At 41.6% G+C, this 18528-nt stretch overlaps 1 long non-coding RNA gene across 2 annotated transcripts in view; it reads right to left on the bottom strand.

The window, feature by feature from the left end:
• LOC101233878 (ubiquitin-conjugating enzyme E2 E2) overlaps positions 1 to 13391 on the bottom strand; it is a 199251-nt gene extending 185860 nt beyond the window's left edge. Inside the window, exons 1-3 of one of the 2 annotated variants that reach the window (XR_003958591.4) lie at positions 13076 to 13391; positions 8287 to 8470; positions 181 to 231 (exon numbers count right to left, since the gene is read on the bottom strand). This is a non-coding gene — a long non-coding RNA (ubiquitin-conjugating enzyme E2 E2). Of the gene's footprint in view, positions 1 to 180; positions 232 to 8286; positions 8476 to 13075 lie in introns of both variants that reach the window. The other variant, XR_003958590.3, reaches the window with a different exon arrangement.
• Between the last annotated feature and the right edge of the window lie 5137 nt (positions 13392 to 18528).

Here is an 18528-nt window from a genome sequence, read left to right as displayed (position 1 = left end):
CTACATTGGTTACCAGAATGTATGTCATATCAATTCTTTATATATAAGCAACATATCACCTTTTAGCTCTTATTTCAAAATTACTAAATAATCAGCACAACTTCACTCTCCTATGCAGTTTCCACAGCTCCATACATTTCATTTCCATATTCCAAATTAATAAAATCCAGGTGAACTTACCTACAGTTTGGAGGAGGGTCTAATGTAATTTCTGCAAGTTCTTTCTGAATTCTTAAAAGAAAAAGAAAATACTATCAGGACTTTGTTTCAGTCTGTTTCTTTCAACTTTATGAACATTTCTACATCAATCAATAGTAACAAAATATAATTCTTAGAATTTCTGGTTGAAAGCTGATCTATAATGTTTCATGAAAATGTGCAAGAACATGTAGAAGTGAAAACCACTTATTTTCTGAAAAATGAACATCCAATATGGAACAAATGCTATGAGCAGCCACCTAGAAAATCACACTTTTTCCATAGGTCAGGAATCTCAGCTCCTTGGCTCACTTACACAGTTACTAAATACCTCATATACCCGCCTTCTCTATTTCCCTTTTAACTATATGTCTTACAGTTCTTGCCCTCCAGAATATTTAGCTTCTTTATGTATATTGTACTGGCAGGGCAAAACCACCCAACTCAAAAGATAATTACCCAGAATAAGCCCACCCAGGACGTCACAACCTCATGCATATTGGGGGGGACTGATACTGGCTTCCCCCAAAGGGGAAAGCTTCCCTGGTAAGCCTGGGGACCTGCTGCTGGACGTGCTCTGATATCTGCCTTCATTTTACAGAGGGGACAAAACTGGGTAAATGCTATCCCAGATACAGTCTAATGAGAGCTGAGTAAAGGCAGATAAATCTCTTTCATTTGTCTATGGACTATGCTTCTGTTAATACCTCCCAGGAGGCAGCCCAGCCTTTGTTGCTGCCTCACACTGAGCCTGCTGTCTGCCAAGGCCCCCACATCCTTCTGAGCAGAGATGATCCCCAGCGTATCTGAGCAAGGGGTAAGTCCTCCTCATGTACATCGTGTTCATTTGTCCTTGTGGAATTTCATGAGTTCTCTGTCAACTCTCTCCTGAAGCCTGGCCTGATCCCTCTGAGGTGAAGCCTTGCCCGTGTGTACAAACTGCTTGTCATCTGAAAACTTCTCAGTGCACTCTGCCATGTCCTCCAGGTCACCAATAAAGACATTACAGGCATCCTGCCAGAGTTTGAACTCCAGGGAGAGCAACTTCATTGTTAAGGATTTCTGGATATTCTCAGGCTGATGCTTCCCAGCCAAGTCCTTGAATACCTGATCTCTGCCACAGCTGGCACTGGGGTCTCTTTTCCCTTGCACCAGCAACTGCATGAGAGCCAGTATCTTGACCTCTGAAGAAATTTAAGTATGCAGAATACGATACAGAGCTCTCAAAGGAGCTCGTAGGAGTTTACAGTTCCCAAAGACTTGCCAGATTACAATGCCATAAAGCAGGACTGCAAATGCCACCTTCCCTATAAACTGTGTCCAAGGCTTTTTTCATAGGCTACTTCAGTGCAAAAACAATCATTTAGAATGAGGAAGGAAAAGAAAAACAATTCAATACATCCTCAGTGGTTTCTTCTTGCCTTCTCCTTCACAAAATTTCATGCACAGAGCTATTCCTGTTATTCCGTACACTAAAAAAGAAATAATAACACAATAATACCACTCAAATTCCTGAGACAGGTGCTCAAGCCACAAGCCAAAGGTTCAGGCCTGACCTACACATATCTTGTTTAAAACAACTGCTACCCATTTTGCATATAAATACAGGTAAAAAAAATGGGTTATCACAATAAGCATTAAGGTATATTGGCATATATAAAGTAAAAAAGAGCAGTTTAATTCTTTATATAATGCTACAATCCAAACACAATCTTGCATGTTAAGGAGTCTCACAGACACTATCAAAATTCCCCTTATATGAATTGATTTTATGGCTGTAATGAATAAATAGACCAACAGCAGTAGAAGAACTGGCCTGAACCAGGAAGTCAAGCTTTTATCATTTACATTCTGAAATAATTAGGACATACATGGTCAAGATTTGTAGGCAGAGGTAATAATCATTTATTAAGACCTGATAAGATCATTGAAAAGATAAAAATACTCCTCCAGATGCTTAGCTTGTCTTTAACATCTATGCATATAAATACAGGCAAAGTAAATGGCTTATCAAAACAAGCATTCAGGTATGTTGGCATATATAATATAAAATGCCCCTGCATGTACCAAATGCTCGCACCCAACTTGGTGCCATCTGAAAACTTTAGAGTGGATTCTGACATATCCTCCAGGTCACCCATAAAGACATGACTGGCATCCTGCCAGAGTTTGAACTCCAGACAGGGCAACTTTGTTGTTAAGGATTTCTGCACACTCCCAGGCTGATGCTTCCAAGTGAAGTCCTTGAATAGCTGATCCAGCTGTGTGTATATACCCTAAATACAGAGCTGGTGTATACCCTACTTACACACAAACACACAAAGTTATTTCTGTAGAGGGGAAGCAATTTGATCTTTACTTGCTTTTTCTACTCATTGAGATGTTTGTACCTCCAGCATACAGAATTCCTCCAATAAATATCATAACTTTCTTATAAAAATACAGGCACAATCTGCTTACTCAAGCACAAAATCATTATAGTAACGTGGAAAGTCATCCCATTTTTACTGAATTTTAAACACAACAAAAATGTTGTTTTAAAAGTTAGTCCATTTAAAAAAAAATCACAACTTTTAGAAGGGGGTTCTTATAACTGTGGGAATGCTTAAAATATTTCTTCTGTATATTACAAAATTCTGCCATGATTTTGAAATTTATCCTACTACAAATTCAAATTACAGAAAACCTAAGATGCATGGAAACTTCAGTTTTGTGGTTTATGAATTGTTTCGTTTTCTCAGCCTTTTTTGAAGTTACAGAATGATGGCATTGCACTTGTTTTTGAAGTCAGAGATCATTCCTTTATTTTACATATAGCAGTAAAAATAGTTAATATTTCATGGCATTAGAGTGAGTATGAGGCACATCAAGAATGGACTGACAACTTCAGTCCTAGATCAAAAACTTTACATTCTTCCTCCTAAATCCTAACCCATGTTCCTTACATTCTGAAAACAAAATGGTTTCTCATTTTCTCCATCTGTTCTAGTACAACCCAAAACTTCTAATGCAAATAGCACTAAAATGGCCCTTTATCAAGCTAATCTGTGATTGAGCAGACATGGACAAACCACCTTTCTGCTTCAAGATGTAAAAATTGATCAGATAGTACTGTCTATTAATGTTCAAAAGACATCATTGCCCTTGCAAACATCTAAGACAAAGATGTTTAATTCATGATTATTTTTATACAAACAAGATAAACATATTAATACAATGCTGTCTATCAATTGCTCCTCAGCAAGCTATCCATGTTTATTCTCCTGCTCTGTGGTGTCCCAAACTAAAATTAATTTATACACCTTCTATTTCTTTTGTTGCAACCTTAATTTACCTTGTATTCATGCTGAGAGCTCATTCATAAACAGATTCTGTAGAACAGCTGACACGTAGCTTGTTCAGATGTCACAGCATTCAAAGTTACAATTAAATCATCGGACAGCATCCCAGAGAGACGTGCACTGATAGAGACCTCCAGTGTGTAAGCTGCCCTTTGTCTGCACGTGCTCTGGCACTCGCCTCTATCCCCATTGAGCTGCCCTCAGAAGCTGCCACAGGAGAGGACGTGCCTCATTTCCTTCACTGACCACAGAGGATTCACCACGAGAATATGCAGCCTCTGGCAACAAAACATTTTTTTAGGGTCCTTTCTGGCATCTGGTTTTTTTGGGTTTCCTGCCTCAATAACAGGTATGTTTAGAAATGTCAGAGAGGGAAAACCCTCTAAATTAAAATCGCTACATATATCCAGTTTATATTTAAACTAATGACATTATGGTTTATTACATATTGGACAATGGGGATGATGGCAGGGGGTGAGGCCCTTGCTGGTAATCAAAGCCCTGGGCTGCACACATAAGACAATTTATTTGCAATGTCAGATCTGATACTTTGTTTGGTCTTAGAGAAGTCATCTAACACTTCTTTCTCATATAAATACAGACACATATAAAAAAATTTCTCTCCACTTAACTAACAGAAAAGAACAAACACAGTTGCCTTCCAGTAATGGTGCAAAGGTTAATCTACTCATAAATTCAGAAGCATGAAAGTACATTGTGGATTTCAAATATTATTAATTCTCACAGAGACATATTTATTGCTGTACCATGCCAAAAGGGACCGAGTTGTTTCCTTCATGAAATAGTTCTCTAAAGCTAAGAAAGATGTGAACACGTTAGAGAATTTCCCCAAGATTATTAATACGAAAAGAAATAAAATAAAGGATTACATGACAGTAAACTATTTTTACCACATCCACTTTTCTAAACTACATGTCTCTCTACTTATAAAAGCCAGATGAATCAATACCCTATACCAGAGAATATACTGCTTAGAACATACTTAAAAATGCAGTCACTGGCATGTATTTCAATACTAAATAAATTGTGACTGAGCAGGAAATTGATCTAAAGATGGTTAGGTTCATACTGGAGAAAAATAAATATTCTCACCTACTTACTAAATTATGAATAAATGACAAGGATATTTCTTGTAAGAAAAAGCACTCCATATTTTGCCATCATATTCAACATGCTAATTATAATTTCCAGATTCTGTGATAAACCCCTCAGGAAAACAAAAAAAAGAGGGAAGAGTGGGAAATGCTCCATTTGGTTGAATTTTGAACCAATTTCATCTATCACTTATTTGCTCCTCCTTAAGGCTGCAACTGCTTTGAATAATGAAAATATTACAACTAAAGTTGTACAGTTCACAATTCCTTGTAGGCACATATATTTATTTTAAAAAGTCATGATTGGACATAAAGGTTTACAGATTTTCAACCAGCAACTTCAGGAGCCAAGCAAAACAATACATTTCTTTGTTGAGCTACTATGTCAGCCAAGAATGGTTACACTTCCCTCAATCCAAAGGTCACGCTAAGATTTGCTACTTAAGAGGTAACAAGATGCCTGCTGTTTTCAAGGACAGCAATTCAATTCCATGTCTGAACTGTAATTGTGATATGCAGCAGGTTTCTCAATCTTGACATGTTGGGTAAGAAAGGTTGCTATTTAAGGTGATGCCCTCTGGGTGAGGAAAATTGAAGGACCGGTGCACTACACAACATATGCTGTAAGCTATTACACCTGTATAGCAGCTAGTCCTGAAGTATTAACAGAGAAGGACAGCATGTGATGGCATTCTACCTTCTTGGTGCCATCCACAGCAATGCTAACAGAAGAAACTTCATATCTCAACACCAAAAATCTTACCCAAATAGAAATATGAATGGTTTCACATAGTCTCTGTAATCAGATCACTTTGGAAAGCAGTTAAGCTGCATGAACAGTATATTCATACGTAAGACATGGGAGCAGTTTACTGTTACACAACCAAAAGTCAGCACACTGCTAAATCTTGATTTATACAAAACCTCATGCTACTGAAGATTCCTTAAATATGACTACCTAAACATAAAAATCAAAAGCAAAACAAAGAGTCTTCCAAACAGAGATACACAAACCACTCTCTATATTCAGTAGGTATCATAATGCAATCCAAAAAAAAATGTGGCTACAATTCCATGTGCACAAAAAAAACTTTCCAAGTGAGAAAATCTGATTTCCAAACTCAGGTTAGAATGAAGCATGTAGTCTGTGACTTTAGCTCCAGTGACCTTGCTGGTATTAGATGCTTCTAACAGGAATTAAGGAACCTTGACGAAAGACACAACTGCACTACACTCTGTTGTTTGAGTGTTTTACTGATTTTTTGTCAGTGTTGACTCCTCTCACTGTAATAAAGGTATGAGAGAAAGGCCTTATTAATCCTACACTATTCCTCATTCAAAATGAACTAAAATAACAATACTACTATGAAGATATTTTATACAGACTGTTTCTGGAATACCTAGCACATATTGAGGACATTAAGACATTTTTCCTTCCTTTATGCTACTCCCCTCCTTTTTAACCTCTACTTTAATTTCAGATTTAGCTTACTTGAGACACCAATGATTTTAATTAAAAAGCACTGAAACAAAACCTGTACTATGAAAACCTGGCCAGATTAGAGAAGGTGCAATCCCAATTCTAACAAAATTACAATCTACTGAATATTAAAAAAAAAAAAAAAAAAAAAAAGGAAAAAAAAAATACAATGATACGGAAAAACCCCCCATTACTATTACTACAACAACTGTTTCTGAAACCATTCCATAAAGGGCTACTCCTAAATTACATTTCTCTTCAAAAATACTGTACACATATCTACAGAACTATTATAAGTCATGTCAGCTTTTAAAATGTATAATCAAATGTATATTTCTAAAATATATAATCAATATTACTACACATGTGAAATTAGCTTTAGAGTCTAACTGGCAAATGTACTGAAGTCAGCAACTGATGGCATAATTAGTTTCAGCAGAACCATAAGTAGCTATGATTAAACTTTAAAAGGTTTAAATAATTTTATCGCTGTAAAATGCTTGTTGACAAAAGCTCTAAGCTTTGAAGATACAAAGCTAAGATTAATAGACCAATTTCTGACATATCATTATTAATTTTTTAATAGGATAGTGTCCACAGGCCCTTGTCAGAATTGTAGCATCATTACACCAGGCATTGTACAAAGTTCAGAATACATAGACTGCTTTCTAAAGATGCTGGAAACTGTTTTTATGACCTTCAAATTCATGTCTAATCCAATATTCCTAATATTTAAAAAATAATAATAGCAGGAAGCAGACAAAAGAGAAGACCAGAAACCATTATGGCTGTGAGGATTAACTACATGAATAATATCATGATTTGTAGTGAAAGTTGGGTGGGGTTCTTTGCCCTTCTTGTTGTCAAAGGAAACACGGGCAAGTTTTGCCGGCCATTCTGGGGCAAGTTTTGCTGCCCATTCTGTAAGTGATATGACCAGGTAATTTCCTAATAGTGTCATAGTAGGAATGTGTGTCCAGAAAGTATTTCTCCAGGGAATTAAAAATTAAGAAAAACTAGCTGTAAGAAAGGAATCTATAGCAGAAGAAAAGCATGACATAGCAGTACCTCATTGGAAAGACAAAGATACTTTAGTATCTTTATTAAAGTATCTAAAAATACTTTAGAAAAGTACTTTAGATACTTTAGAAACTTTCCCTGTCTAATTGGTTAGGGACAGATTAAGGCAAAACAAAGACTTGAATCCTGACTAGATGTACACACATGTTTATATAGTATTATATACAGATTCTGAATACATGCATATGTTATAAATTATGGCAGCAGGGGCTTGTTGCTTCTCCTTTACCACAGTGGTACAATTCCAGTGTTTTCTCTTGTAGCTTACACTGCCTTGGACTAGCAGAGAAATGAGATCTGGGAATTCTGCATCAGGACAGTCTGCAGAATTGGTCTCTTGTCAGATTATTTTATGAGTGCTTTTTAACTTCAATCACTATAATCCCACTTGCCCAGACTAACAACATTACATGTACTAGCAAAGAAACACTAAACTGTAAATTCCGTCTGCCTGGTCCCAGCAAGACAATCGTTATCTGGAGATGGACATGATAGCATAGAATAATTTAAACAGCTATTCTTCAAACCAACCTTTAATCTCAGTCAGAAAAGGGAGGGAAAATAAATGGATATTAAAACAGATCACAGTTTAAAGTAATGAAAACAACATACATTTGTTGTTCACTCAAGTATTTCTGACCTGCTCATCTGGGAAAAGAAAAGGCAGTACTTCATGGCAATAGGTATTACGGTAGTCCTAACATGCTGAGTTACTGAACTGTCTGAAATGTTTATGGCTAATTAACTGTAAGTTACACTGACAAGTTTCAACATCAGTCATACATACATATAGAGAGATATATTTTATAAGGCTACAAAACTGTCTGAGCTTTATTAGCAATAAAAAAATGTCAGCTTTTATCATGCAAGCAACTATTAAAACCATGTGAAAGAGGCAAACGGACAAAGAAAGGGAAAAGTATACAGGTCTCATTATTGTGACCAGTCTCAAAAGGTTATTACACGGATACAGTAGTGTTATAATAAAACAATCAGAAAATTAATATACTGAGTCAATACATGGATCTGATGACCAGCTGAAAGAAAGAAACAGTCAGGAAGAACAGCGTACCTTTTAGCGCTAGTTGACAATTTAGCAGCTGTTTTGCTTGATATTTTCCCCTCTTTTTTCTTTGGTTGAACTTGCTCCCTTTCTTGTTCCTGCTGAACACCTTCACGCTGATCTCCATCAGAGCTACCTCCACTAGTGCTTGGGCTATCATCCACTCTCTGCCCCTCTGTAGACATGGCAGATGCTGCACTGAACAAAGACAAACAACTGAAGTTAGTTTTTTGAGGAGCAACTGCCTCATTGTATTTCTTACATGCTTAAGGAAAGAACACATGGGATATAGGTCTCTGTCCTAACAAAATAATGCTTGTATCACAGTAGTTCAATAATCCTCATACTGAAGAGTTTTGCCACAAACATCTTAACAATAGTTCAGGAGCTGGCAATTTTAAACCCTATACCACTGCCACCCCCCAAAAAATCCCAACCAACCCACAAACAAAAAATACAAACAAACACACAAACCAATCCCCCTGCCAAACTCTCCACAAACACATATATATATGTATGAAAACCAGAAGTTACCGAAGTTAAGTGGGAAACATAATCCTGAAAGTGTAAAACCATTCACTGTGAGTTATGTTTTTCAACCACTCAGCAATGCCATGAGTTAGCTGTCCCATCAACTATGCCACCAGTTCATATCTAACACAGCTAGCTAAAAACTGAGTTATTAGTATCTTAGGACTCTCTGTTATCCCATATGAAATAAATTTGTGGGCTCGTTCCAAGCGTACAATGTGGGTTTCCACATTACAAAATCCACATCTTGGCATGCTTGATGGAAACACAGAACTAAAAAGCTGTAACACAGGACTGTTTGTATTTACTAAAATAGTGAGCACGTTGGTAGAGGATATAAGTAAGTTTTTTCCTGACATTTCATTCAGGCAACATGAGGCAACAAACTTGTCAGAGAATATGAGCAGCAAGAAATCTCAGCATATTTCAGAAGTCAAGTTAATGCTTTATTTGCACACTTCTGATACTAGTTAGCTATTTTAATTTCTTCCTTCATTTTAAATAGTATAACAATACGCTGACAGATGAGGAATTACAAGCCCACTGTTACAGCTGTCATGACATCTCAAACTCTCAAACTGTTCTAATGAAGGGCAGATGTCCATTAAAAACTCTTACTGAATTAGCATATCTGGTGGCACTACCTGATTAAAAAAAAAACCAAACCAAACCAAAAAAAAAAAAAAATCCTAAACCAACAAAACCAAAACCAAATTAAAACCAAACTGAAACCCAGGTCTTTCCTTTAACACCAAATCTGTGCCTTATACACCTATGTTACATATCCTTCTCTAGAGATTTTTAATAAAAAGCACACAGGCCCAAATGTTACTTGCTTACACCCACACAATCCCCGTATATCTGGGTGGTTTTCTGATCAAATCTGTCTGAATGAAGAATTTGTCTTTCATACACAAAGAGTTTCAAATTGCTGTGAACTTCGACTCGCTTTTCCTCTTACCTATGTACAGACATCATCACAATTAAGAACAAACCTATTCACCTTGACTATTATGTGTTTTAAGACTCGCTCAAGGGAGAATAATGAGATTTCAGGCTCAGATTCAACCATGCTTGTTCTACAGATTAAACAAAGTTCATCTCCCTGTACATATTTATGGAAAGAGACAGCAAAGGAAAAGTAAATTAATATCAATGCCAACAGGGTTATGTTGAAAATGATGCTTTTTAAAAAGGCCTAAGTGTTCTTGTTACAGAATAGAAATAAATTTACTCCTATACTAAAAGACCCTTGCCAAGATCTAATTCTATCAAATAATACACACTATGGAGCAGAAGAAATAATCTCTTCAGGCATTATTGACACATCCAACTAACTTCAGGAGGAATTAGGTCTTTTTCATCTATCTTGTGAAGCTATACTGAAAAAGAATTCTGGAAGTATGGCACCCCTTCAAAATGTTTAGACATTAAAAGAAACAGCAAGCAATACCAAGTGATAGATATGTGACTAAAGTTTCCCTTCATCAGCTTAAGCTGCATTTTTGATTTTATAACAGAAAATAGTATTTTTGCATCTAAAGATATATAAATACACAAGGCCTAACCTGCTCATTAACGTAACTGAAATAATGCAGAATTTCTGCCCTAAAATTAAAATATAAGAATTGTCCACTCCTAGAGAACAATTTCTCCTATAGTACAGCTGCAACAATACATTTAACATAGTCCATAAATTTACGCAGACTGATGTTCAGATACTTAAATCCTATTGTGTGATTTCAAGGTAAAGCAGCAGAACGCTTAGAGGTAATAAACAATAAAAGTATCACATTCTGACAAGTCAAAATATGCAGCTATAATGCAATTTTGGTAGTAAGTACCCATTTTCCTGGCTTCTACATAAAGTTAAAATACAACCTCATCTCTTTTTATAACACTTATGTTGGCCTTTATTTGCCCTAGATTTTACTTCTGACCTTTGCTTAATACATCTAAATTTAAAGAGAAAAATTCTCTCTTCACAATGTACATAGGCTTCAACACTGCAGGCCAGAAAGTTAAAAGCATATTTAATAATACTTATATGCATAGGACATCTGCTATGAATAATCTTGGCTACAAATATTACTATTATCCAAAAAACAACTGTATTCACTTCCTAAGTTCAGGTTACTATCCAGCAGACAAACACTGTAACAGTAGCCCAGAGCATATAATTACTGTAACGTGTAACGCCAGCATTTACAAGAGGAAAATGTTTCAATCTGTCAATTGATGTCTGGCTAGTTTCTGGCAGGGGTGGGGGGGAGGTTTGGGTTTTGAGTGTTTTTTTCCCCTTTCTCCTTCTGTCCCTGTTCCCCCTTCTGACATCCAGGCAATTCTTTCTATTCCCTCTCCTCACAATACCTGCAAATTTAGGGAGTTTTGTTCAAGGGATGCTCAAAATTGCATTAAAACCGTGCTTTAAGGGGCCTGAAATTAAACATTTCTAATGGGGTCGTCAAACTTAAAAGACACACAAGCATATGAACAAGTAAGAGAATGGGGGAAAAAAGTCAACTGAGAGGATGACACTGTGAAGAAAACATTTCACTGCCACCAACACAGACAGAAATACAAGATACTCCTTGAATCTGAAGAGCCATAAGTGTGTTTGCAACTGTCACACAGGGCAAGAGGGAAGACACACGATGTCCAGGTTCCCGGCTGCCAGGCTACTCTACATTCAGACAAGGGTTGCTAACCTCCCTGCTGTTGTGCGGAGAAAAATGAGCAGAGGGGACAGAGGAAGGAATGAAAGGGGACTTAAAAGTCTCTCCCTTAACGTGAGATGAATCAGCACCGAGACAGATTACAAGTGTAACTACAACTATCAATTCGAAGTGAAGGGCATCCAAAATATTTTGCTTTTGTCAAATACATCCACGGGCACCTTCCCTTTCCTTCTCAAACTTAAAAAAAAAAACCAAAAAAACAAACAAAACAACAATAAAAATAAAAACAAAAACCAACAACAAAAACAAACAAACCAACAAAAACAAAAGACAAAAATACCCCAAACCACCAGTCATTATCAGATCTCACAGACCAGGAAAAAAAAAAAAAAAATCCACCAGTCGGGGACAGCAAGATCCTGGCAACGTGCAGATGGGTCCCAAGGGCGGCAGAGCTAGTGATGATGTCTTTCTAAAGCGCTCGTAATTTCCTATAAGCCAAGATAAATTGAGTATTTCTGCAGGGTCCACCACGAGCAGCAATGGCAGCAGCCGCCTTACTTCATCTTCATTAGAAACCATAAAGGGCAAAAAGACCACAACATCTCGGGACGGGAGGCAGAAAGAGCCCGGTGTGTCCGCCACTGAGAAGGGCACCCGGAAGGATGGGACGGGACAGGACGGCAGCCCCGGGCTCCCACGGCCGCGCGTGGGCAGGGGCGCGACTCTCCCGTCGGGAAGCCCCCGCCGTAGGGAGCGGGTGCGGACCGCGAGCATCCCCAGAACCACGCACCCCCCGCACTCCCACGGCGGCGCGGGCGGCGGCCGGGCTAGGGTGAGAAGTAGGAGACAACCGAGGAGAGGAGGAGGAGGAGACTGCGAGAGGAAGACGTCGGGGGCACATGCGAGAAGGGAGAGGGCTGGGCTGCGGGGCTCCTTGGGGCGCGGGGGTGGGGGGGGAATAGTGCCCTTCCCGGGGGGCTCCAGCCCGGGGTGCCCACCGCTAGGGCGGGGGGCGTGGGGGTAGCGCATCCCAGGAGGCTCGATCGTGGTGGGGGCAGGGGGTACCCCGGCCCCCCAGGGGCGCAGAGAGTGCCGCGGGGACCGTGCGGAGCAGGGCCGGAGGGGTGGTGGGGAGCGGGGGTGGTCGCCGCTCCCGCCCGCAGCAGGGCGAGCAGGACAAATGGACACGGAAGAGTTGCTGAAAGGGTGTGGGGGTGCTGAGGAGCAATGGAGGCTGGATGGAGCCTGGGGGAGCCGGGAGCGCCTCCAGAGATGCCGAGGTGGCCGGGGGCGGCGAGGGGGGGCGGCCGGGACGGTTGCTAGGAAAGGGTACAGCCGAGGATGACAAGGGGGGCAAGGGGGTACCAGGCAGCACCAGGGGGATGCGGAGAAGGGAGGGAAGATGAAGGATAAAGGTAGAGACCGAGGATCGCAGATAAATGCGGGGGAGAGGGTGCTGCCGTGGGGGAGGGATGGCGAGCGACATGGGGGTAGGAGCCCGGCGGGGGGAGGGGAGGCGGACGGGGAGCTCAGGCGGGGCAGAGGTAGGTGTACGCCGGCAGAGACCGGGGGGCAGCCGCTGCTACCTGCAGGCGAGCGCAGGTCCCTCTCTCGCTGGTGCCGGGCACAGGCTGCGGGACAATCCGTCGCGGGCGCCCCGACTCCGGCCGGGCGCGGGGCTGGAAAGGGGGTGCAGCCGCTCACTGAGTCATGAGCCCGCTGCCCCGCGCTCCTCGCTCTCGGTTTCCTCTCCCCTTTCCCGTCTCTCCCGAGCAGCAGCGACGGCCGCGCCGCTTCTCCCTGCGCCGCCGCTCCTGCCCCCGCTGCCCGGAGAGAAGTGAAGCCGCTGCCGCGCGCGCGCACCCCCGCCGCCGCCTCCGCGCGCGCGCGCGCGCCCCCACCCGTCCGCCCGGCGCCGCGCGCGCGCGCGCCCGCCAGCCAATTATCCCGGGCGCTCGCGGGCCGCCGAGGGAGGGGCGGGAGGGCGGGGGCGCGCGCGCGGCTTCGGCGAGGGAGCGGGGGGGGAAGTGACGGGATGGGCGCGCGGGCGGGCGCGCGTCCGCGGGGGCCGGCGGAGGCCGCGCGCCGCCGGGCAGGGGGGAGGGGCGAGAGGCGGCGGCGGGAGCGCGCGTTAAAGGGAAGCACCGGGGGCTGGGCGGGGTCAGCGGGGCAGAGGAAGAAGGAGGAGGCGGCGGGAGGGGATGGGGTCAGCCGGGACCTTTGGCCAGGGATTCGGGGGGGATGGAGGTGAGGGTACCCGGCCTTTTTCCCTGCCGCCGCCGGGCTGCCGTGGGCCCCACGCGAAAGTCCGGGAGGTGGAAGAGGCAGGCCGGGACAGGGCAGGGGGCAGCGGAGGCCGGCATCAACTTTCTAGGCTCTTCTCGGCTTTTTCGGCTCCTTTGTTCCCCTCGGCAGTCGCCCCCTCCTCCGCCCCCTCCCCGGTCCTGGCGGCCCGCAGCTCCCCAGCGCCTTTGTCTCGGCGGAGCCGGAGGGGACGCGGCCGCTGCCCCGGGCGGGGAGGGACGCGGTACCTGGGGAGGGGCGGTGCGGGGCACGCGGTGCCTCGGCCGGCCTGCAGGAGGGCCCAGGCCTCGGCACTTGGTGGCCACACTTTGTGTTGCCGTGGTAGTTTTGACCGCTGTGGCATCAGCACGGCCGGGTGGCACAAGCCGCCCCGGGCCGCTGGCGGCCCCGGTGACGTGCGGTATCCCGGCTGGAGATAGGCGCTGTCGCCCGATTGTGGCCAGGTAAATGAACCTCACCTCCCACGCAGGCAGGCATTGCCTCTGTGGAAAGCATCGCAGGCAGGAATGGGAGAGGCCAAGGCAAAGCCGCACTTAAATGTTAGTTGTTTAGTGCGAATATTAACCTGGAACAAAACAAACCTCCAGCAGAACTGGCTGTCAGGTAACCCGGGCTGCGCTGGGCGAGTGAGACACTTCTGTCCCTGTGCCGACCCTGCTGCTTTAATCTTTACATAATATGCTTAGGTATATTATGTAAACTATCACCTCAAACCTTTCTTCCTCAAATAGGGAAATATACCAGCCAAGGGTAAAGGGGTAATGCCAAGTCAAAATGTTTTCCCTCTTTTAACAACTGCTATAGATAAAAAATTAATCCAGCCAAATTAAAAACAAAAATTGATTTTATTTAGCAATTTAAATCTATCTGAGCCAGCCACAAAGAAAAGGGCAGTGCCGAGCCCGGGATCGGCAATGGGTCAGACAGCTGGGTAGTGGCACTGACCGCTACAGCAGAGGGTCCCCCTATGTTTCACACCTCCCATTCTGTGCGAGCGATTTTTATATGGTTTATTTTGCTTAAGGCCAGGATTTCAGCGATAAGCCTTTTCTTTCCATTCAAAGTCTCACATATGCATAAAGTCTCTGTGCTGAGTTGAACAATTCAGTGTCCGGGAAGGGAACATGGTATTGAGATGTATCCTTTTGGGTGGTTCCAGTGATTCCAGTCTTGGGTTTTTGTTGGGACCATCATCACTCAGGAGTTCCTGGATTACCTTGAGAAACGACCCATCTCCAGATGAACTACATGTATTAACTTGTAATGAGGTCTTATCAGAAACAGTTTCAACATATGAGAGGCAAACCCCCTACTACCGGCTGGTATGCTTTTTTAAATAATACAAAACATTACATAATTATCATTCTACAGGCACAAATTATCTACATTACGCATAACAACAACTAAAGGGGATTAAAAAAATAAAATGTGTTCTCACCATTCCACATGTAGGAGGAAAAGTTTTTCCCTGCTTGAACTGCGAAGTGTTGTATTTTTATTGACTTATGGTTGAGGTGTAGGTGGAGCCTGTGCCACCAAATATACAGAAGTTGAGAACTTGACACATTACTGAGATATATTAGGGTTAGAAACATCATTGATACCTGCTCTCGTATTATATCCAGATAACTGAAGTGGTTTCTGCAGTTACCCAGAACATAAAATGAACAATTTTCTTTGTTGAGAAATTGTGTTTAAATTATTTGGTTTATTTCATTTTCCTATTTCTTTGTTATTTTCACCTAAACCTAAAAATACCACAGTCAGCTAATTCTTCCTATTCTGTGTGCATTTACAAGATATTTTCTTGCTTGTGATGGAGAAAAGCTCCTAATGTCATCTAGGTGGGTTTCTATCTGCTAAGCATACATTGACTTCTCAGAAGAATTAATAATTAAATAATTAATAGAATGTGAAGTGCAAAAGTCCTTCAAAAAATGCAAACCTCCAGCAAGTAATGCTACTCATTGTGCTGAAAGGTGCATTGCACACTTTTGACATCATGGTTCCCTTTTCTAAAATCACTTAAACCATGCTTTCTCCTTTCAGTCATTTGAAAACAGACCTCCTGAAAACCATCCAGGAAGTGATAAAATTAAATTCTAAATGATTCTTCTAACCATATTTCCTTAATGTTGCTCTGATGGCTTAAGGGTGCCTTAAAAGTAGGTATACATTGCTCTGTGTTAACTCCTTGGCCCATCTCAGGACGTCTCTCTTTGGTGGTAGTTCATGGTGCTTCGTTACAGATCTTTTCTGCTAGGATTTGCAGGAAGCACAGAGAGAAAAGCTGAGTGAATAGCCTAATTGAGACAGGGGCAGGATGGGGCCACACAGTGTCCCAGAATCTGGGTCATAATTTCCCAATGCCAAAATAATCAAGGCAGCGCTGAAGTGTTTGAGCACTGAGTGAGAGGTTTGAGTCATCACGAGTCAGGCCCTGATTTCTTCTTTTGGTGTGTAACCTCTGGCCGGGAGCCCTAAATGGTAGGGCTTAATTTAAGGACAACTAAACTAGGCAGAAGGTTTGTACTGCCTTATGAATAGAAAATACACACTGAGGTGTGCCCTGTTTTAAAAGCAGAGGTTTTGAATGAGCCCTACCTATGCAGTGTAAAGAGAGTAGGGCAGGGTAGTCAGCTGCTCCCGCTTTTATCCTTTTGACCTTTCAAAATAACGTGTTTTGTCCTCAGATGTTAAAGGTGGCATAATATTGCTCAAAATCTTTTGAAGACTTTTCTAAATTTGGATTCTATAGGTTGAATCCTGACCCTTTTGAAGTGAGTGGCAATACTTCAGTGTTAGATTTCACCCACGCTGGAGTGCTAAGGCGCACAGTTACAATTTTTTTTTTTTTCCCTCCATGTTTAGTTTTGTCTGGTTTCTAAAAGCTGACACTATTTACACCACCAGACACATCTAAAGCAAGCAACATGAGTTCTTTACTTTCATAGAGACTGGGAGCTTCCTTGTGGAGACACGCCGGAGTTCATCTCACCTAGCACAGGCAGTCATGCTTTAAAACTGTTATGGTTAAGGACACTTTTGTTAAGGGCTCTTGATTTGAGTGTCTGTTATAAGGGCAGATATGTCAGTCAAAATCTATGAAGTTGGAGAAATCTAAGCAAAGTTTCCATTTAGAAGTGTTTAATTTAAAGAAGTAATAGATCTATTTAAATTGTTCAGGTTTTTAAGCTTTTTTTAGCTATACTGAGAGCTGTACTCAGTTACAGTGAGTTTTATCCATTTCTGTTTAGTTAAAAAAAATAGGGAAATATTGTTCCGTGTCAAAGAAAGAAATAAGAAAATGCAACTTTGATTTTTTTCTGCATTTCTATTTATGCATTACTGTTCATTCCCATTTAAAAGGACATGTTGTTTTTATATCACTGTTAAAGTCATTGAATGAACACTATTGTCAAGTTGTAACTAGTAAAAAGGGTTTGATTTTCTAAGGTAGAGAAAAGATGAGAAATCATCTCAACTGTGGTATAGGTGAAGACATAACTATCTCTCTTGTGACAGCATATCTCTCTTTCAAAACTGTATTATTTTATATTAAAAAGTGAGATGATAATATTCATTTGTCCATGATGTGCCTGATTGCTACATCAGTCTTTTTCAGCCAAGTCCTAATGAGCCAGTTTGTTTCATCCATCTGAACTATTATTAGCAGAAGTTTGGAGGAATGGGGACAAAGGTGCCTTTATTCATTTTTTACCTGATTCCACTTTCCAGCTCCACAGGAGCTGTTAAAGCCTGTGTTGTTCCCCCATCCCTCCCCTGCTAGGAGTTGGACCCTGTGGGGCTGTTTGGATAGTGGACAGCCGGCAGCTCTCAGCAGCAGGCCCTCTCTTTCCCAGTCTGGTCCTCCATCCTGAGCACAGAATGAGGAGTTTCTGCAGTAGCTTTATGCTGTTCCAAGATTCTTCTCCCATAGCTGGTTTTCCTTAAACTACTATGATGGCACAAAGCTGTGAGGACTGTTCAGAGGATCTAGCCTGTTGTCTATTTTTCCCTCTTTGGTAATTCTCTTTCTCCTGTTTGTAGATAGTTTATTCTCACACTATATTTATTTTTTTTTCCTACAATCATACTTTGCTTTTGTTGCTGCATGGATGAATCCCAGTCTATCTATTGGCAAATGTAAACTGAAATTCACAGGTACCCTGATCTCTGAAGTGCCAGCTCTGTTTGAAAATGCAGCATCTGAGTGATTCAGAGATCAGGATTCTTCTTTTTGTTTCTCTTCTATCAGCATGTAGAATAAAGTGGCATAGCAAGGAAGATATCTGCAGCAGAAATTTAATTAGAGTTTTCAATTAATTGTGTATGTCCTCATCATTTAAAAAATGGCATCCTATATCAAGGAAAACATTGATTGAATCCTGAACACTAAGTAAGCCTATTATTCAAACAATGCCTTGACAGAAGTCTGTTTAAAGTATTTTCATGGCATTCTGAAGTAAAATGATTGTGTGAACACAGAAGCAAGTTACTGCTAGCCTGACTTCTTTATTTGCTCTACAATACTGCAAACCCCCAAATCATTAGCATTTATTCACTCTAATATTTTCAGGCCATTAAATACAAAAGGAGTTGTAAGTTATGTGGCAAACAGCTTTTAAGGTCTCTTTCATTCCAGCCTAAAAAACGAAGAATTTGCAGCTCCTCCTCCCCTTTGCTCAGAAGCAGAACAGCTCCCACTATCATTCGGCTGGAACCAGAACAAACA

This window comes from Taeniopygia guttata, chromosome 2 (assembly GCF_048771995.1).
Source record: "Taeniopygia guttata chromosome 2, bTaeGut7.mat, whole genome shotgun sequence".
Taxonomy (NCBI): Eukaryota; Metazoa; Chordata; class Aves; order Passeriformes; family Estrildidae; genus Taeniopygia; species Taeniopygia guttata.
The sequence above is the reverse complement of the archived record's forward strand: the minus strand, read 5'-3'. Positions and strand labels throughout refer to the sequence as shown.